The sequence below is a fragment of the Euphorbia lathyris genome, chromosome 8, assembly GCF_963576675.1.
Source record: "Euphorbia lathyris chromosome 8, ddEupLath1.1, whole genome shotgun sequence".
In the NCBI taxonomy this organism is placed as follows: domain Eukaryota; kingdom Viridiplantae; phylum Streptophyta; class Magnoliopsida; order Malpighiales; family Euphorbiaceae; genus Euphorbia; species Euphorbia lathyris.
Genome location: NC_088917.1, coordinates 34238567 through 34261140, shown reverse-complemented (window position 1 = coordinate 34261140; position 22574 = coordinate 34238567).

Here is a 22574-nt window from a genome sequence, read left to right as displayed (position 1 = left end):
GGTGTACATTGTCCATTCCTCTATTGGAGGCTTGGGATGATCTATCCCTTCATCAGTGAATTCATTCACAAAGTCTGCCAGGACCTGACTCTTTAAAGCTGACCTGCTTTCATATCTTACATCGAATTCGCCTAGGCGAATCGCCCATTCCATCAACCTTCCTGAAGTGTCTGGTTTTTGCAATACCTTTCTCATTGGTATATTTGTTCGAACCACTACAGTATGCGCCTGAAAATATGGTCTAAGGCGGATTGCCGTGGTGACAACAGCCAGCGCCATTTTATCAAGTTTGGAATATCTGGTTTCGGCGTCTTTCAGAACCTTGCTCACATAATAAATTGGAAATTGCTGGCCATCCTCCTCTCGTATCATGACCGTGCATACGGCTTTATCCGTAACCGATATATACATATAGAGGTCCTCTCCCTTCAAAGGTCGACTCATCATGGGTGGTTCCGTGAGGAACCGCTTGATTCCTTCGAAGGCCCTTTCACAATCCTCATTCCACTCGAATGCCTTTTGCTTCTTAATGACCTCGTAAAAGGGCTAACATCTGCGAGCTGAACAAGAGATAAACTTGCCCAAGGCTATGATACGCCCATTAAGGCGTTGTACTTCTCTGATATTCCGTGGTGCTTGCATTTCTAGGACAGCCTTAACCTTGTCAGGATTTGGGCTAACTCCTTTTTCGCTGATCATGAACCCTAAGAATTTTCCATACGTCGCACCAAAAGTGCACTTCTCCGGGTTCAGCTTAATGTTGTGGCGTCGGAGTACGTCCATTACCTCCTTTATATCATCCGCATGCTTTTCTATGGTCGTACTTTTGATGATCATGTCATCCACATAGACAGAATAGTTATCCCCTTTACTATCTGCGAATATCTTGTTCATCATCCTCTGATAAGTTGCACCCGCGTTCTTAAGCCCAAAGGGCATAACTTTGAAACAATAAGTGGCTTGGTGTGTTACGAACGAGGTCTTGATTCTATCTGAGGGCTCCATGGGGATCTGATGATAACTTGACTTCACATCAGTAAAGGAGTACATGGTGTGACCGGCAGTTCCGTCTACAAGCATGTCAATACATGGCAAAGGATAGTTTTCTTTGGGGCAAGCTTTGTTGAGATCCGTAAAGTCAATGCACATGCGGTAAGATCCGCCTGCTTTTTTCACCAAAACGACGTTCGCCAACCACTTTGTGTAAAGCACCTCTTCAATGGCATCCGCCCGCTGGAGCTTGGTGATCTCTTCTTCTATCACCTTTTGTCTTTCTGGGCCATGATTTCTCCGCTTCTGAGCCACGGGAACTGCATCTTTATCAATGTTGAGCTTGTGAGTGATCACGTCTGGACTGATTCCGGGGAGAATTTCATCCTTCCATGCGAAGACATCCTCCGCCTCACAGAGTACCTTGGTGATTGCATTTTTAATTTCGCCTTTGAGCCCTTTAGCCATTCGCACCTGCTTTTCATCCGCCATAAGGTACATTTCGGTCTCGCCCAAGGCCATTGTGACGCGCTCCTCTTCATCTTCCTCCTTAGATTGTGGGCGAATCATTAGTGATGCCGAATATGTCTCATGGGCCACCTTTTGGCTACCTCTGATCATTACACCTCCCTTGGTCGTGGGAATGTAAAGTATTAAGTGGCGTATGGAGATAAGGGCTGCAACTTCGGAGATAAAGGGCCGTCCGAGGATGATATTGTAAGCTAACTGACCATCCAAGACAGAAAATTCCAGATCACCTTTCCAGACCTAATCATCGTCTGTAAGCTCACAATCCAGAGTGAATTGGCCTTTTGTTTGGATAGTATGTCCCGTCACTCCCAAGATATCGACCACCGTTGCTCTACTTGAACGGGATCAATCATGAGTTTGGCGAAAGCTCCTCTGGTGATGAAATTGCATGAACTCCCAGTATCAATTATTACTCTTTTCATCTCCCAGCCTTCCACCATCATAGTGACAACCAGTGCATCCGCATGGGGGGATATTTCAGGACCTACATCGGAAAAGGGGCGATTTAACGACGTCCTGTCAAGGGCGGCAGTCCTTGCCTTTTTTAGCATTGGCTGGTATCGAGGTCCGCCTGCTATGACATTGATGGTACCCTTTCCTTTCTTCTTTGGGTCCTCCTTGGGTCTATCACCATCTCCTTTTTTGCCTTCAGTTTGGATGAACCGATCCAATTTGCCCCTCTCTATGAGACGCTCGATCTCTCGAGCTAACTCCCAGCACGCGTCAGTGTCATGGCCATTTTTCCTGTGATATTTACAATAGTTTTTAGGATTTTTACCATTATTAGTGTACTCCCCTCCCTTCGGTTCGGGGTATGAAATGCTCCGTTTGTGTTGACTGTTCTCGATCCACATAAGGACTTCACTTTTAGAAGCATTGAGAGGTGTGAAAGAGGTGACAAACATTGATTTGCTCTTAGAATCTCTTCGCCGGTTTCTAGAGGAAGAGTCCTGACGCTTGTCCCTGTCTCTATCTCGGGGACGAGATTCGCCTTTGTCCCTTCTAGGCGACGACGGTGATCCTCGGCGAATGTCATCCACCTCTATAAAATCTTTACAACGCTCCATCAACTCTGCCATGCTGGTGGGTTTCTTTCGAATGAGATCTTCCTGCAAACTCTTACAGGTGGTGTTTCTTACGAAACACTCCACAGCTACGGAGATATCCACATCAACGATTTATATGCACAGCTGGTTGAAATTGTCCACATACTCTCGAAGGGATTCATTCGCCTTCTGTTTTAACTCAAAAAGCTTCCCAGATTTCACCACTGCAGGAATACAGCCGGCGAATTTAGCACAAAATTCCCTGCTCAATTGATCAAAGCTGTTTATCGAGCCTGGAGGTAAAGATTGAAACCAAAAATAGGCTGGGCCCCCCAGCGTGGTAACAAACATTTTGCAGAGCACGGGCTCGGTGGCATGGTTGAGCCTAAGCAATATTCGATATTTTCTAACGTGAGCTTCTGGATTGTCACTTCCTGTGTATATTGCAAGATTGGGAATTTTAAAAGCTTTGTCTGTTTCCTCCTCCTCAATCCAAGCTGCGAAAGGCGAATCCCTATTGGCGAACGGGTTATGCCTAGCATTTTCTTCATTCATACGGAGCACCAAGGCCCTAACTCTATCATCAAAATTTTCTGGATCCGCCATGGGACGACCTCTTCGTGGCGATCTGCTTGGAGAAGAAGAAGAAGAACTTGAATCAGACGATAGATCTGATGGAGAACGCCCTCCCCCATTAATGCGTCCGCCTCCTCCTCCACTACCTCCTCCTCCGCCACCTCCACCTCCGCCTCCTCCGCCAGGGGGAGCCGGCCCGTTTCCCCCCCTGGCTTCCTAACGGGATGTGTCCAACAGTTCCCGAAGGTGGTGGTGGTGGTGGTGGTCCACTTGGATGGGGTGTCTCTCTTGGCCTTTTACTCCGTCCACGACCAGTAGATGGGGGCGATCTACCACGATGGAAGGATCTCGGTCATCGGGGCGAAGGTGACCTGGACCTCCTGCCTTTCTCCTTTCTATGCTTTTTGTGTGTTCGCCCTTTGGATCCGCCAGGGGGGAAGATTCGTTCGTGGACGCCTGGGAATATTGGGTCCGTCCAGATTTAATCCAGGTCCCGCGGATCCACCCGGTAAGGATGAATTATTTCTTTGACTTCCTTCAGCGCCATCAGGAAATAACTCACGATTGATTTGCCGTTCGCCTGTCGACATCGTGGTGGTTATCATAGAATCCGTGTTGTGAGCTTGGAGGAATGAAGAACTTTGGGCGCCCGGTCCAAAGCTTAACAAAGGCCAAGATGATACGGCCGATGTGGACGCCATGCTCCAATGTGGAGGGAGGGTCATAAATGATCGCAGGCGATTCCCTGTCTCGGTTCCAAACCGTTCTCCAATTGCTTAGGCACATATATTGATGAAAGCATCTGGAGGCATACTATTTTCGACGTGCGTTGCAGGAGCAGTTGAATCAGTGCGGCCAGCACTAGATGGTGTAACTAATGGTGTTTCAATCCCTGAGGAGGGATTTTGATCTCCGTTTGTAATAGTTTTTTAGTGTGAACGAAAAACCCTTTGTTTGGTTAAGGATTCCACCTTCACCGCACCAATCCAGAGTGAATTTATAAAATCAATGGCAACGGGAATAATTTGCATTTGACGGGCATTTTGTGGTAGTGGAGTTGGACATTTGTGCAATATGGGACGGTCCTAATTAAAAGGATTGAAGGCAGTGAAGGGTTGTTTAGGCACTGGAAATGTAACAGTGGATGAGGTTATGGACTGACTGGCATTAGCATTGGATAACCAGCTCAACTCAACTCGTCTCGAATAGGGAATTACATGTCCATTAAACACAACATGACATGAGATAAACATTAATTTACTACTAAGATCAAAGCAACCATGATCTTTATGGACTTTAGTCCAAAATTTAGACGGTAAGTGAAAATGATGAAGAGACAAATTGGTTTCAATAACATGCCCATACTTTTGTTTGGCACGTCCATTTTGTTCAGGTGCGTAAGAATATGTATTAAATTAGAATTTTAATTAAAGGAGTTAGTGGAAATAATGTAATAATTAATATGATTAAATTGTGTGTGAAACGTCTGATAAAATAAATTTAGTAATAAGTACAATAAGGAGCAATCGATATATATTGAGAAAATTTACAATATTTTCCTATGCCGCCATCCACTAGAGATTACAAGTAAAATTTATTGAAAAATCTACAACACCAATTTTTAGAATTCTCTAGATACTTAATTAACACCATATATTATAAATATCCAAGTACAATATCTAGATTTTTCTCTAAATTATTAGTGGCATTTTGTCAACCAATGTAATTTGTGGTTGAGATTGTAGTCTCCACCGACATATTATGGGTATAAATAGGGTTATTAGGTTATCGTTGTAGTATGCAGCAAAAACCATTCAAAATAAATAATTAAGTGAGTGTGTGCACAAAGTATGAATTGTGAGAGTTAGAGTGGTAAAAATAATTTCATATTAATAAAAAATAATTTCTTTTCTATTAAATGATCCTCCCTTAATTTAACAAGTGGTATCAGAACGGGCGGTCAGGGATCGGTACGTGGTCAAGTGCAAGCAAGCGGTCAGAGATCGAGAGTCGAGTGCTTCGAAAGTTCGCGATCCGAGATCGTGGTGGTACGAGATATTTTTAGCGCGCAGTCCGGGACTGTGAAAATTATTGGTCACTGTTACTTGGTTAATTAAAGGAGATAACCAAGTGGTGATGGCAGACATGTCTACCTCGATAAGCACTCTGGAAAAACTCAATAATAATAATTATAGTACTTGGAGTACTCGTATGCAATTTTATCTGCTCGGCCAAGATTTGTGGGAGATTGTTGGAGGAAATGAAACAGCGCCTCCTACGGAACAAAATGACCTTAAGAAATGGAAGATCAAGCGTGGTAAAGCTATGTACGCTTTATCAATTTCGGTAGAGGACGATTTGCTGCATCGCATCAAGGATGCCAAAAACCCAAAGGAAGCATGGGACACTCTAGCAGAATTATTTGCGAAGAAAAATGATGCCAAACTCCAAAAATTCGAGAATGAGTTATTATCGGTCTCGCAACAAGATATGACGGTGAGTGAATATTTTACTAAAGTTAAAACTTTATGTAAAGAAATTTCAAAATTGGATCCTGCAAATAAAATCACTGAAACAAGGATTAGAAGAATTATAGTCCATGGGTTGCGTCCAGAATTTAACGCACTTGTCACAGCAACCCGTGGATGGACTAAAGAGCCAAATTTAAATGAATTGGAAAATATTTTGGCTAATCAAGAGGCCCTAGACAAACAAATGTCTAAGGTCTTAGTTAATGACGAAGATAAAGCTCTTTTTAGTAATAAAGAGAGAAAAGATCCAAAAACCGCGAGAACGAGATTCGGAGAAAGATCTAAGGAAGACAGATGGCAGAAAAGTGCACAAAGAAGGAGTTGGCAACAAGTGGGAGCTCACCACACTCACAACCATAATGAAGAGAACGAGACGGCGTATTTACGAAAGAACAACCAGTGCTATTGTAGACACCGAGTCGGAGGACCTGTGACGAAAACCTGGAAACAAGACGGTGGAAGCGATTGATTCTGAAAGTTTCAAAAAGAAAAAAAATAATAATAAATAAATAAAATAAATAAGTTACGGTCGGTCGCTGTTGTCGATCGGATAGCTCGCGAATGCTTAACGGCACGGTGCGAGTGCTTAGCGGCGGCTGGCGCGCGTTCGACGACAGTCGGACGCCCGCTCGACGACGCGAAGCGCGCGCTCGACGTCTGTCGGACGCACGCATCCAACCATGAATGGTTCGCGCTCGGTGTCCGAGCAAGACACGAGTTTCGCGGCACGGGACGCGCGCTCGTCAGCCACGAGGCGTGTGCGCCCGGCAGCGCGGAACACGCGTTCGGCGGTCAGGACGCATGAACGCCCGACGACGCGGAGCGCGAGCTCGACAGCCGCGGGGCGTGCACGCCCGACGACGTAAGACGCGCCCCGGCGGCCGTTGAGCGAGTGCCCGACCGCGTCGGGCGGAAGCCCAACGGTAGGCGGGCGCGAGCGCCCAACCGTGCGGGCGGACGCCCAACGGCAGTTGGGCGCTCGCCCAACGCTGTTGGGCGACTCGTGGAATCAATCGGCTTCGACTGTCAGATACCGAATTTAAGGTATTATCCGAGGACTAGACTCTTTTATTTTATTTTATTTTATTTATCTTCTCCTTCTATTTATTTTTATGCTATAGTTTTTATTTATTTAGTTATTCATTTATCTTGTCACGTTTTATTTAATTAGCGTATTTATTTAATTTTCGTTTCGTGTTGAATAAAATTCGGTTTTGTTTTAAAATAAAAAACCTCGTTTTGGTATCCCAATACGAACAATGATCCGATAAAAAGGTAGTTCGGGTATCGAAAAACGTTGAGATTATAAGCTTTTTTGGATCTAAAAGAAATTTCCAAATAATGTTTTAAAATAAAAAATATCGTTTTAGGAACTTCCGTTATTGACTATGATCCATTTTTGGTAGTTCGGAAATCCAAAGCGGTTGAATTAGATTTAATTTAAAGTTTTTGAATAAATCTGGAAATAATTGAAGTGCTGCTGTAATTTGCCATTTCTGTCACTAATTGCTGCTTACCGACGGATTTTCCGTCGGTGAACCTGCCAAAACGTAAAAAATGTCATTTCAGTCCCTTTTTCTTAACTTTTAAGCTTTTAATCTTTAATATATATACGTATAGTTATGTAATATATGTTTTTCAAACTATTTTAGATATTTAGTGTATATAATTATTTAGGATGTTTGTATATCATTCTTTATTTAATTTTTAAACATAAGTATATGTATATATATGTTCTTTTTTATTCATTTGAGTTATATTAGATCCTATTTTAAAGGTTATTTACTTGGGCATTTTGGGAAATAATTAGTAGATATTGGTATATGTTATTTTTGATATTTAAAACTATATTAGTTGTGTATATATGTAGTTTTGGGGTATATGGGTTATGTTATTTATTATTATATGAAACTATTTTGGATAAAAGATTATTTTTTTATTTATGAGATTTATTTACTATTTTCACATTTTTAAAGTATAAATGTATTATATCTAGTATTTTCATACATTAACTTTCATTCTCATATTCTCTTTTTGATTTAAATGTATATATATATATGCTTAAATTGTTTTCTTTATTCTTTTGGCCCATCCATGGACCCGGATTTCAAATGGGCTTTATTTGAGTGTGAATCTTGGTTTAAATGGGTTTATTATTATAATCATAATAGGTAAAGAGTCCATTAAGTAAGAGGGGAAAATAAATCACAAAAAGAGAGTTTTCAATTTAATCATTTACACTAATGAATTTTTAGAGGTTCCTAATGTAAATAAATGGAGTTATTTTTGTTAATATTTCTAAATTGGTTCCAAAACATCACGTTTTAAAACCTTAATCCGTTCCAAAGGCGGATTAAGCGAATATTGTAATTAAAATCGTTTTCTTTGTGAATAATAGAGTTTTTGAATCATTTTCTAAAAGGGTTTGTACAAAATAAAATTGACTTGTATGTTTAATCATGTTTTCCTATTAAAAGGTTTTTATCCTAACGTTTTCAAACACTCGAGTCGTTCCAACGGCGATTCGGGTGAACTTCATCACTTGGGGTTTTAAAACGCTCCTAAATCGTTCCAACGACGATTAAGGTGCGAACCATGTAAATGAACTCGTTTTGGGGAAATAAGTTGGTATAGAGTAAACACACAACATGACATTTAAATAAAGTCGTAAACCACTTCTTTCTTCCCCCTTCTCTGTGTATGTATAATATAAATGGGTGATTCTTTACTAATGTGGCTTTCCAATAATATATGCTCAAAACGGTTTCTAAAAAGAGAAAGAAAAGGTTTCAAATGAATTTTAAACTTAAAGAAGTATACGATTAGTCCGTTATCGCCTAACATGCTGAGTAGGAGGCCGGTGGTTCATAACCGGTCGATGTCGGGGTGCCTAGTAGCCTTTCTCCGGAAAGGAGCTAGCCTTCTCGGCTCGTATCTAAGTTTCCCAAACCCACACCGGTCTCCCGCAAGGGATCGGTGTTCATTTTCCCATTCGTGGGTGGCGACTCTTCCATATCTCCGAGCTCCGGTCCTGCCGAGCAGCTTGATTCCATGATTAGTTGCTTTCGGCGCCAATCACCGCTTACGTCGCCATGAGGTTGTCCACCCCCCGGTCCGCCCGGGAGATTAGGCCGCGACACCTCGTCTAACAAGTGGCGACTCCGCTGGGGAAGCGAGAAATTTGATTCCGGAAGGCGTGTATTAAGCCCTTAACGGGGACGGATCGTTTTACTTCTTTTCGTATGCATTCATGTGCATCATTGCAAACCCTTTGGGTAATTTCCGTGAAACCTCTAGCGAGAGTCCATTCGTCGCTCGAAAAAGGCTAGTGTAAGTTCCCCCTTACAGTAAGGCGCCAAAGGGTCCCCATCCATTCGTTAGGGGCGAATTTGTGCGGTCCTGTGAGGTCCCGCGGTCAGCCGTGTCAGCATATAGTAGCCTTAGAAGTTTCCATAGGATTACCCGTTACTATTTTTGATGTGATAAATGAATCAATTCGTGTTTTCAAACCGCCATGATACGTGTCTAATCCTAAAGTAGGTAAAGAAAATGAGACGATGTGTTAATATATACTCGTGAATCGACATACTAATTACCCTAAAACATCGAAACAATTTGAACTAAAGACGACTTAGTCATCTCATATGAATGAACGTGTGCGACCCGCCTTGTCCCTTTCGGTGTCCCGACGAAGGCACATGTTCAGGAAATGTGTTATGACGTAAGCACGTATTAGTATGAATCGGTTCGGTGTTAAGGATAGTTACATCTCGATACAAAAGACTATATTAACAGTAGCCGTTATTCACATTCTTTAAATAATTTGGGATAAAACGAGATCATGATGAAACGAAAATGAAGAACATTTCTGTTTCGAATGACCCTGTCGTAACGTGAAAAGCTTCGCACAAGTAGCCCGTCCCTTCCGAATAAAAGACGAGCTTTTACGTTATGCCCCGTGTCGTTTTTTAAGAGAAATGGACGTGTCTGCGGAAGTGACTAAGAAAAGAAAAGCGAAAAATGAACTAAACGACTAAAATCATTCCGAATTTACGATATATGTCAATCCCGAGCGTAGTTAAAGAAAATAAACCAATGTCGTTGAATACGTGCCTCGAACGAGTGTATACCCCGTTTAAAATCTCGAAGCCGAATCAAGCCAACCCATGTAATTGCGCCATATGGACGAAACTGCGGGTTTTGACTAACGACTCGATCATTTCGGCCGTTACCAAAACTGCAAGAAATATGGCCTGATGTACGTGTTTGCTTAAGTCGTGCCTAAAGGAAAGAGAACGGTGATATCCTCGCTTTGAATAAGCATGCGAATCAACGAAACGTTGATTTTCTATAACCACACTAAGATGATATATCATGTGGATTGGGAAGAACAACGAACTGTTGCTAGCCGAAAGGTTACCGTGCGCTCAAAATAAGACTCGACGTCTTTTCACGTAGCTAAAATGAGCAAACAGATCCTCGATGCTAAGAATAAACACGTTACGCGATGAGTCCGTTCCCTAAAATAAAATCCAAAAGTGATTCCGTCACTAAATAAACACGTGGTTACGTCTCTCGATAGATCCAAAAGATCTCGTTGTAATCCAAAAATCGAGACACGAACCCGCCCGAACAAAAGGGAACGAGTCATTGACAATAACGAACGATTGGACTAGAAGAATAACTCGTACCACGTCTAAAAACTGAGATGCGCTCAAAGGGAGTCAAAACCCGAACTAATGCGTCTCACGAAAGGACGAAAGACGAGTTATTCCGAAAGGACAATCCAACTTGGTCGATTTCTTAGTCACTGAACGCTGATGCCTCAAAAACGAACTGTATTGTCTGATGGGTGATTTACTTTTCCGCAATAATCGACGGCATCACGCGTCCCTGGACCGCAATGTGAGCCAAAAACCAAAATCCTAGGAAAGAGACCTGGACCGACGAGTGTGTGGAGGAATAAGGGTGGAAGAGAGATGTTGTGATACGTGTAAATAGAACTAACGTTTGTTCTTCTTATCTTATAATCGTAAATAAATAAACGCACACACCACGAATCATGCATATAAAATCATGCATACATACTAATAGATACCGTTCGCGCAGACGTCATCATTAAGCGGTTGTGGTTTCACGAGAGTAATCGGCTTGTCAAACAGTTTGATCAGCTACGAGTAGACAGTTCTGAATCAGTAGTTGTGGCTTCTGAATCATCTTCATCCGGGTATACTCAGTCTTCCGTCGATATGTCTGCGACCGACGAGAAAGTGGCTGAATTGGAAAATTCTGTGAACAATATCAATGATCAGCTGGCCGCAATCTTGGCCCAGCTAGCTGAGTTAGCACTGAAGGACAACAAGAGTGGTAGTAAGCGTGATGAGAATGAGGTGAACGATGGCCCTCGCTTTGGGAATGAGGAGGATTATCAGGATTATATCCGAAAACAGTTAGAGAAAGAGAAAGCTAAGGAAGAGGAATGGAAGCAACACATCACGCAGGAGGTGCAGGACTTGCGCGGAGGAAGTTCCGGAAGTCAGGACTTTTATAACTTGAAGAATTGTTTATCGGCAACAGCTTTGCCTTTGAAATTTCGGCTCCCTGACATGAAAAAGTTCGATGGAACGGGAGATCCCACCGCTCACATGAATCAGTATGTTGTTGTGATGAAGCACACGATCCTGACTGAGGATCAAGTCCTAGGGTTGTTTAACACCTACCTAGAGGGGGCTGCCCTCACATGGTTTCATGCATTGCCGATGGTAACAAATAGGGATTGGAAGGAATTAGCGAAGTCATTCATCGCTCAGTATAGCTTTAACACCATGCTGGAGGTCACTTTGAAAGAGTTAGAGAGCACTAAGCAACAGGCTGGGGAATCCTTTTCCGATTTTGTGAAAAGATGGAGGGCTAAGGCCGCAGTGATGAAACAAAAGCCGCTCGAGCAGGATCAGATTCGAATGGTGGTTGGCAACACGTTGCCGTATATCAAAAATAAGTTGCGGTATGCCATTTACAGATTTCAATCAGATGTATAGTTGTGCCTTGACCGTTGAAGGGGATGGAGAGCCGAAGAAAGCTTATACCAAGTGGATGAAGTCTGGATATAGTGCTGGAGGGCCTAGCGCGAGTATGGAATCCGCAGCAGTGAAAGTGGTTGATCTTAATGCTATTGAAAAGAGGCGGTTCGCCAAGTTCGATCAGACCTACGCGAAAGTTTTCGAGCGTCTGCAGAAAAAGGGATTGTTGAAAGCCCTTACCCCGTATAACAAAGCTCAACCTACTCCGCAGATACAGGCTAGAGGGTATTGTGAGTTCCACAGCAGTTATGGGCATACAATTGTCAATTGTGAGAGGCTGAAACACGAAATCCAGGATTTAATCGAGGAGAAAAAGATAGCTGATCCTTCATCAGTGAACCCTTCCACTAGGCGTAATCCATTGCCTAATCATAGGGTAAGCATGATCGGAATTGGTCTGACAGAACGTGTAGTGATGGAATCCTTCGAAGAGAACGTAGAGGAGTTGCTGGATTCCGACGAAAGGAACAATGTAGGAAATGGTCTATATGTGTCCTTCCTTGGCGAGGAACAAGAGGATGAACCGATGGAAGAGGGATTGTGATGGTGGAGCACCGTATGATGAAGATAGTGTCGAAGAGACCGGAGAAGGGTCGTCTCGAACTATTATGCCTAATTTGGGCCTGTTTAGTGGAGGGGGAAATCCCGAGGTGCACTTGCGTGAATATATGCGCGATATGTTTGTTGAATCCTTCGGAGTGGATGAGATTGCTCAGTGGTTCCACCATTCTCTGATAGGCGAGCCTTTGGGGTGGTTTCACTCATTACCCGACTCTTGCAAGTATGATTGGGATCAATTGTCAGATCTATTTCTAGAAAAGTATCAAAGGGCTGAGGACAGGGCCGCGGAGCGCTTCGCAATGCAGATTGGACCTATCAAGCGTCCGTTGCCGAGGGTCAGTAAGTATAATGGCAACAAAGATCCGATGGAACACCTTCACTTCTACTTATCGGCCATGTCGCCCTTGGGTTTTAAAGAAGAAGAGATCACTAGCTTGTTTTGTAATTCGTTGATGGGTGAACCATTGATGTGGTATATGTCACTTCCGATGTATGTTAAGACCGATTGGGCGGCAATGATGAAGAGGTTTATCAAAGAGTATATGGTATGGATGTTGGCGGATCAAACCCCGGACTCCCCCTCTTATGAAACGCCCGAGGCAGTGTTGGCAATGCCTAGGTATGGTGGATACCAGGATCCTGTTGAGCATGTGAGGTTATTCCGCAACCATATGTACGACGCCGGATTCCCGCAATGTGAATTACATGAACATTTCTCGGAAACTTTAATGGGAGAAGCCTTGTTATGGCACCAGGGCCTATCAGAAGAAGAAATGGGTCATTGGATACCTCTTGGGAATGCTTTTGTGGCGAGATATGAGATGTATGTTCCATGGACGGGATCCCTGGAAGATCTGGATAGGATCAGGCAATTCCCCGAGGAACCATTCGTGGATTATGCTAGGAGGTGGAGGCACCGGTATAAACAGTGTAACGAAACAATGAGCAATAAGGTGTAGCTTATGTGCATACAACGAGGTGCTATTCCGTTGGCCGCAAGAAGGATGAGCAGAGTGTCCCTCCGTGACTATGATGAGTTGATAGGTTGGGCTTTGTATGGATCAGCGGATCCCTTTTACTTGAATCCGAATGTTCCTCACGTCATGGATTTAATGGTCGTGGACATTTGGGAGAGTTCTTCGGATGAGGAAGATACCAATCAGAGGATTCCTATCAACATTTGGGACGAATCGGATGATGAGCCGAAAATCGCGGTAATGACGAGATCAGGTCGTGTGGCCGAGGGAAAGGCACCTATGATAGAAACTGAGATTGGAGAAGGGTCGGCTCCTAAGCCCGATGACCAAGTTCTGGAGCAGTTGAAGAAGACACAAGCTAAGTCCACAGTCTGGGAAGTTCTATGCCATTCTAAGTACCATCGTGAGAACTTGATGAAAGAATTGCAGAATCTGGTTATCTCCACCGATACTGAGCCGGCAACGCTAGTAGGGGCAATTATGGCCCGAAAGAAGACTGAGATCACATTTACTGACGAGGATCTCCCAGAAGAGGGGAAGGCTCACAATAAGCCTTTGTATATCCGAGCGGAAATTAACGGAAAGAAGACTAGTTGCGTGATGGTCGATGATGGATCGGCCATTAACGTTTGTCCTTTGGAACTCTTGTTGAAGTTGGGAGTGGAGAGAGGAGACCTGACAGCCTCTGAAACTGTGATTAGAGCGTATGATGACAGCCGTAGGCACATTGAGGGAGTCTTCAAGGCCAAGTTGAAAGTAGGGCCGCATGAAGAAGAAACTGAGTTCACCGTGCTGGATATACCGGTAACCTTTGTTGTACTGTTGGGACGCCCTTTGTTCCATAAGTTGGGAGGTGTGCCCTCCACGGTCCACCAAATGATTAAATTCCCCTTCGGGGAGGAGATAGTGACAATCAGAGCTGAGAAATTGAGCTCGGTGGCGGCATTGGGAATTGAGCCTCAACTTTTCTCCGAATTCCAAGTCTCCGGGATTTATGAGTCCAGCATGACCACCGATGTGGTGAAGATGATGAAGGGAGGTTTCATCCCAGGAATGGGCTTAGGAGCACACCATCAGGGGTTGCCAGAATTTCCGGACTTTAAGAGTCAGAAAACCCGGAGGGGTTTGGGATATGAGCAGGGAGGTCCGTCCAACACAAGTGGCAAAGGAAAAGTGGGCCTAAGGAAGTACTTCATGAACGAGGGGCATGGAAAGGCGTATTCAGGGACCCCCGAGGCATGGACTAGCACAGAAGGGAAGATTCTGCCAGGGTTCGAAATCTTCAATGATGTTGCCGACTGGGGCAAAGGAAAGGCGAGCTGCTTTGTCGAGGAGATTATGATGCTGGATTTAAATGCCGAGGAGCAAGTCATCACCATTGAAGCAACTGCAGGAGCGGGAGATGAGCCTAGTACCTCCAAAATTCATATCCGAAGACCCTGATGATGAAAATTGTATTACTGCTTTGTTTGAATCAGATGATGTAATCACCCATGCTATCAATGAAATGAATTCTGATTTTGCTTACTTGCTTGATGTTGATCATGATCATTCCATGCATTCTCATTCATATAACATGCCTACATTTGAAATCAATGCAATAGAAATGTCAACTTCCAATCTTGGTACGGATGAAAATCCTATACTTATACAAATTGCTCAAGAATTAACTATTGAAGAGAGAAAAGAATTTGAGAGAATAATTAAAAAATACGAAATTGTATTCGCTTGGACATACGAAGACATGCCTGGAATTGATCAATCTATCGTAACTCACCGCATTCCAACTTATCCCGAAGCAAAGCCCGTAAAGCAGAAGCTCCGACGTATGAGACCCGAATGGGCAGATAAGATCAGGGAGGATGTGAAGAAGCAGTTAGAAGCAGGATTCATCGTGGTGATCGACTATCCCCCTTGGGTCGCAAATGTGGTGCCAATCGCAAAAAAGGACGGCAAAGTAAGAATGTGCGTTGATTATAGAGATCTTAACAAGGCATGCCCCCAAGGATGAGTTCGCATTGCCTCATATCGACGTATTGATCGACAGTGCAGCGTCAAGCGTCTTACACACGAATGTGGATGGTTTTATGGGCTACATGCAAGTTCAGATGGCCGAAAAGCACAAAGAGAAAACCTCGTTCACAACTGAGTGGGGAACATACTGCTACAGGGTAATGCCGTTTGGTTTGAAGAATGCCGGGGCAACTTACCAGCGAATGGCTACAGCACTGTTCCATGATATGATACACAAGGAGGTAGAAGTCTACGTGGACGATATGATGGTCAAATCAGAGACAAGAGAAGGGCATTTTGCCGCGCTCGAGAAGTTTTTGGCCCGAATTGCAGAATTCAAGCTAAGGTTAAACCCGAAGAAGTGCTTTTTCGGCGTTTCGTCGGGGAAAATCTTAGGCTATGTAATCGGAAATAAGGCAATCGAGGTGGATCCTGATAAAGTGAAGGCAATACAGGAGATGCCGGCGCCGAGAAATGAGAAGGAAGTGCGAGGGTTTCTGGGGCAGGTTCAGTATATCAGTCAGTTCATAGCGAGACTCACCGCAATCTGCGAGCCAATCTTTAAGTTGCTAAGGAAAGTCCAACCCGCTACTTGGAATGATAAGTGTCAGCAAGATCTGGAGAGCATTCGAAACTATTTGTCTAATCCGCCAGTGCTGAGACCGCCTAAACTGGGAAAGCCGCTTCTCCTCTATGTAGCAATTGAGGAGCGATCTATTGGGGCAATGTTGGCTCAAGAGGGAGACACCGGTGTGGAGCACGCGGTGTATTATTTGAGTAAGAAATTCCTGGAGTACGAGCTCAAGTACAACATGATCGAAAAGACATGTGTGGCAGTAGTATGGTTGACAAAGAAACTGCGGCACTATTTCCAATCATATAAAGTGATCATTATTTCTCGGATGGACCCCGTGAAGTACCTATACCGAACTCCCTCCTTGACGGGGAAGTTAGCCAGATGGTTGTTGCTTTTGTCCGAGTTTGACATTGAATATGTGACGAAGAAGGTTATCAAAGGGAGGGCCGTGGCAGAATTTCTGGCCAACCAACCCCTGAATGCAGAGGAAGAAGAGATAAGCTATGATTTCCCCGATGAGCACTTGAACGCAATCGAAGTTATACCGTGGAAAATGTTCTTCGATGGAGCAGTTAATTCGAATGGAGCCGGAGTAGGAGTACTACTTACCTCACCGGAAGGAGAAAGGATCCCGATGGCCAAGAAGTTATCCTTCCCTCTCACCAATAATATGGCCGAGTATGAAGCGTGCATTTATGGTTTAGAGTCATTAGCGGCACTGGGAGCGTCATATGTCGAAATTTGGGGTGACTCAAAGTTGATCATCGAACAGGCACAAGGAAACTGGGAGGTAAGAGAAGAAAGACTACGTCCGTACCTCGATCAGCTAGAAGGGTTGGCACAAAGATTCAAAGAATGCCGTTTCTATCATATTCCTCGAGCACAGAACCAGGCGACGGATGCCTTGGCCACTTTAGTGTCAGTTTGGGACAACCCCCGGAACCTTGCCTCGAAACCGTTGGTATTGAGGAGATCTCACAAACCATGCTACGAGGATGTAATGCTGTTAGAGGCAGATGAAAAACTGTGGTATTACGATATCGTGAACTTCATGAAAAATGGAACATATCCGGTAGAGTCAGAACCTAGGGATCAAGCTGTGATTAGAAGGCTAGCTCGTCAGTTCGTCATCCATAACGACTTGCTTTACAAAAGGCACATTGATGGGTTACAACTGAGATGCTTGGATGCGGGAGAAGCCCGCGAGGCAATGGAATCAGTACATTCAGGAATTTGTGGAGCCCATATGGGAAGAGCAGTACTAGCTAAGAAAATTATTAGGCAAGGCTTCTATTGGCTCACCATGGAAAGAGATTGTAACGAGTATGCAAAGAAATGCCATGATTGTCAAATCCACGGCGATTGCAGTCATCTTCCGGCCATGGAACTACATGTGCTAGCACCTATTTGGCCATTCGCTGCTTGGGGCATTGACATCATCGGCGAAGTAAGGCCTAACGCTTCAAATGGACATAAGTTTATTGCTGTCGCCATCGATTATTTCACCAAATGGGTAGAAGCAGAGTCGTTTAGCAAACTGGAATCCAAGCAGATGAGAAAGTTCATTGAAAAACACTTGATCACCAGGTTTGGAGTGCCTCATCACATGATTACGGATAACGGGGTCCAGTTTCAGGGGGAAGTAAGGAATCTTTTCCGAGAATATGGCAATGAACATCACAGGTCTTCTCCGTACCGTCCACAGGCTAATGGAGCAGTAGAAGTAGCTAATAAGAACCTTAAGAGGATTCTCGTAAAAACGATGGAATCACATCGGAATTGACATGAGCACCTCCCACTCGCGTTGTGGGCTTATCGCACGACAATTAGAACCTCAACTGGGGCAACGCCATTCTCTTTGGTGTATGGAACAGAAGCAGTCTTGCCGATTGAGATCGAAAAGCGATCATTGAGAATCGCAGTGGAGGCAGAAATTCTCGAGGCGGAATGGGTGAAGAGGCGATGTGAGCAGTTGGCTCTAGTTGACGAAAAAAGGATGGAAGCACTTTACCATGTACAGTTATACCAGAGAAGAATGGCTCGGGCTTTCAATAAAAAAAGTCAAGACCAGCCCTATCAAAGAAGGAGATTTAGTGCTGAAACAGATCCGTGTGACGCACACCGACCCAAGGGGGAAGTTTAGGCCTAACTGGGAAGGGCCATTCGTCGTGAAGAAGATACTAAGCAAAGGAGCGGTGAAGTTAACTACAATGGACGGCATGGAATTCTCTGAACCTACCAACCTGGATAGGCTTAAGAAATACTTTTCGTAAAAAAAAAGAGAAGAAAAAGAAAGAAAAATTCCCGATAGGTTGAAAACCCGCAAAGGGTGACCTATGCAACAATAAGGGAAATCCCAATGGGTGAAAACCCGAAAGGGCACTCATTTAAAAATTCCGGGATAGTAAAAGGAGAGGAGAAAAATCGTCGGGATCCGAAAACCGAAAGGCGGGTCCTGGTAACAATAGTTATGACTTGAGCAATTACAAAAACAATGTATAAGAGACTAAGTATTTCTGTTGTTTGTAAATAAATAAAGGCATGAATATATTTGACGAGAATGATTGGAATCATCATACTCTATTGAATGCATGGTAATATGAATCACGAGTTATACATTTTCTATCCTACTTTTCACAAAAAGCCTACCTACTATCCACCCCACTCCCTATACATCAGCTATACAGCGGGGAAACTCCAATAAAAGCTACAAAGCAATAATGAAAGATACAAAGCAATACATAACGAGCCTAATACGGAGGGAAATCCCAATAGTCCTCAAAATCTCTCAAGTGTGATGCCCGCTTCGCAGATAGTGCCTCCTCGGCAGCTCGCGCTCGCTCATCAGCAACTCGTGCTCTCTCATCGGCGACCCGTGCTCTCTCCTCGGCAGTGAGGCGTCCGATCGACTCGTCGCGCGCCCTCTCCTCGATGGCAAGGCGACCCTCAGTCTCCCATCGCATCATCCCTGACCAGTGGTCATTTCTCTCCTGATACACCTGACCGACCCGGGCGTCGGCCTCCCGCACCAACTCGCTCTGCCTCCGCTCGTGGGCATGCAGATCGCTCTAAAGCAAAAGAAAGGAAAAACAGATAAAAATAAGAAGCAGCGTAGGCATGAACATAAATCATACATACATGCATACATTCCACTACACTAAAGTAAAATAATGATACATACCAGGTGATCGGTGCAGCGCAAGCTGAGGCGATCTCGGAGATAACCAGACAGCCCCACGTAATCTGTACAGGTCTCTCTCGTAGTCAGAGAAGCGTCTGAGGGATCAAATGGGACCCTCGAGGAGAAGATGGGAGGAGCCGCCTCGAATCCCGCATAAGCTGCCCCGGACTCGTCATAACAAATCGTGGCAAAATCTCGCCCGTAGTCTGGTAGGGGCACACCTAGGGATGATCTCTCTGGTCGGGCAGCGCTAGAGGACTCGCCGACATAGTGGGGCTGCTCGTGCACAGGCATCTGAGCTCGAGTGCCGTCAAAGAAATCGGATAAATGGGCACTCCTCCAGGATCCCTCCTGCAAAAAACACACAATAAAAACCTCTAAACATCTCATGAATGAAATGGTAAAATGAGAAAAGGGGCGGAACCACTTACCGGGACCTCCTCCTGACCAAAGACTACCGCAACAGCCTCCCTCGAAAATACATCCGCCACCGATCCACCTCCATCGCTGCCGTCGGGGCATCCCTCGCGCTCAGCAGAGTAGATAAGTAAAGCTCGCGGCCCCCGGCATGAATCCACACTGCTCTACCAACAAACCGACGGGTCAGGTCCTGACGAATGGTCGATAGGGGCATGGTCCGCACCGCGAACATAGAAATGGGAATCCACCCGGTGTCCAGTGGGCATCACTAACTCCGGTGATGCCTCGGTCCCCCAAATACCATGCCTGCACGCAGGGGCCGGTAAGTATACACTGCTGCTCCTGGATCATAGATACATAAGTATAATCGGGACCGAAGTCGAGGTCGTCCCACCTAAACTTAAGTCAAAAAAATGCACGACTAGGCAAAATCTACCTGTCTGAGGGTCAGCGAGTCGATCCAATCTAGGAGCCGCGGGTCATGAAAGGCGGCCTCGGTACTCTCGGTCGGGTCATGAAAGGCGGCCTCGGTACTCTCGGTCGAGGTCGAGACCGGCTGGGAAGGATGTGCCTCTCATACGCCCACACCTGCGGTAAAAACAAGGACTAGGAGTGTGAAAAACGCGAAGAAGATAAAGACGGGCAAGTTAAGAAGGCGTCACGTACCAACAGAGCAAAGGTGTAACCACCGAAATCCTTGCGCTTCCGGTAAGTCAGATCCAAAAACTTATAGAGAAAGGCTAAGCCTGCCCCCGCCCAATCATAGGAAGCCGCCGCATCCAGATCGCTGAGTGCCTGAATGAGACCCGCGTGTACCTTCCCGCCCTTCGTGCGGAAAATTATCTCACTCAGAGTATATACCAAGAAGCTACCTACCGCCAAGTCGGTATCGTCGGTCTCACAAAAATCTCGCCGACTCAAAAGGCTCGCAGTGGAAATAAACTTCGCCGGAGTAGATTTGGCGCATGGGCGAACCCCCGATCCAATCAAGGCAGCGAGCCTAGCAAGGTCGACCCGTGGTCGCATCATATCGAAATAAAAGGGAACGGGAGTGCTGCTCCCTCGCAACCCTGTCAGCAGTGAAAAATCCCTGGGCGAGATGGTCATCTCCCCGAAAGAAAGGTGGAAAGTGTGGGTCGAGTCAACCCACCGCTCACATAAGGCCCATAGGCCAAAAAGATCACATACCCCGTTGGTGCGGGGCAACGCTGCAATAAAAGGCTCGAAGCCCAACTCGCGCACGCGGGCTCTTGCCGCGGCGCCCAGCCTAGCATACCACGAGTGAATCTCGACGGTGGTCCCAGAAATCTCAATAAACTAGAAAGAACAAGACAAGAAAATTTAAATACAGTTCCTAAAGCATGCAATTAGTGAGGACGCGTTAAGACTAGGCATTCTTTCATTATCTAACCTAGAGACATCTGGTCAATTAGGGCCAACTTTCTGTAAAAGTCTCTCCTTTAGGGTCGCTCATGTAAGGTTTAGTTAATTCTTTAATCCACTCTCGTCCGCATTGACAATGAGCATAGGTTAGGTTTATTATTCATGTGCATTAATTAAGTTTTCACTATTCACGTTTTTTTACTATTCACGTGCACTATTTCACGGTTTACTATTCACGTGCATTAGTTAAGTTTTCACTATTCACGTTTCTACTATTCACGTTTTTACTATTCGCGTGCATTAGTTAAGTTTTACTATTCACATGCATTAGTTAAGTTCTCACTATTCACGTGCATTAGTTAAGTTGTCATTATTCACGTTTTTACTATTCACGTGCACTATTCACGTTTTTACTATTCGCGTTATTTTTACTGTTAGCATGCATAAATTCGTAGGATTACTATTCACATGCATATAGCACGCATTCTTACGCAGAAGTAAACAAGTGTTACTTGTGAGTGAAGAAATTCATGTTTTCTAGCTAAAGTCCTCTAAGGCAATCTAAAAGTTAGCATGCAAATCATGTTCGGATAGGAATACTAAAGCCTAAAATTTGAATCAAACAAAAGTGAGAAATCACTTACCTCGTTGCAGCGTGTCCGGCTCAGATGCGTCGTAGGGTCGTGGAAAAGGTCCACTCTGTCTAGGTTCACGTAAACCTCATCCATGCCTCTCGTGCCATCGCATTCATCCAAATCCATCCCGAGGATAATCCAAATCAAAGTCTAGAGAGAGAAAGAAGAGAGAGAAGGTGTGGGGTTGAAATGAAACCCCACCACCTTATATAGGAAGAGGGAATGGCATTCCCGTAAATAGTGAAAAAGTACGATGTGACATAAAGGTAAAAAGTAAATAATTAATTACTAGGTGCACAGACCTCCGATTCGCAGTCCGTTTCAGCCTGCATTTCTCCCAGACAGCGACCAATATTGTCAAGACATGAACTCCAGACAACAGTCAATTTTTATAGAACAGTGACACCAGTCAAAGTACAGACGACAGTCAACAGAAAAACAATCATTAGTCTATATCATTTCAGACTAAAACACGTTCCCATTGAACCTTCGAGATGATAGCTCCAGTGAGAAAATACAGACAACAGTGTTGTATGAAAATCCGAAAACAATCCCCGCTTTTGAGCCATATGACTCATGGTCGCAGACCTGAGTTGCTTTTGAGCCATATCACCCGCGGTCGTGGACCAGGGTCGCTTTTGAGCCATATTACCCGCGGTCGTGGACCAGGGTTGCTTTTGAGCCATCTTACTCACGGTCGCAGACCAGAGTTGCTTTTGAGCCATCTGACTCACGGTCGCAGACCGGAGTTGCTTTTGAGCCATTTTACCCGCGGTCGTGGACCAGGGTCGCTTTTGAGCCATCTTACTCCCGGTCGCAGACCGGAGTTGCTTTTGAGCCATTTTACCCGCGGTCGTGGACCAGGGTTGCTTTTGAGCCATCTTACTCACGGTCGCAGACCAGAGTTGCTTTTGAGCCATCTGACTCACGGTCGCAGACCGGAGTTGCTTTTGAGCCATTTTACCCGCGGTCGTGGACCAGGGTCGCTTTTGAGCCATCTTACTCACGGTCGCAGACCTGATTTGCTTTTGAGCCATCTGACTCACGATCGCAGACCGGAGTTGCTTTTGAGC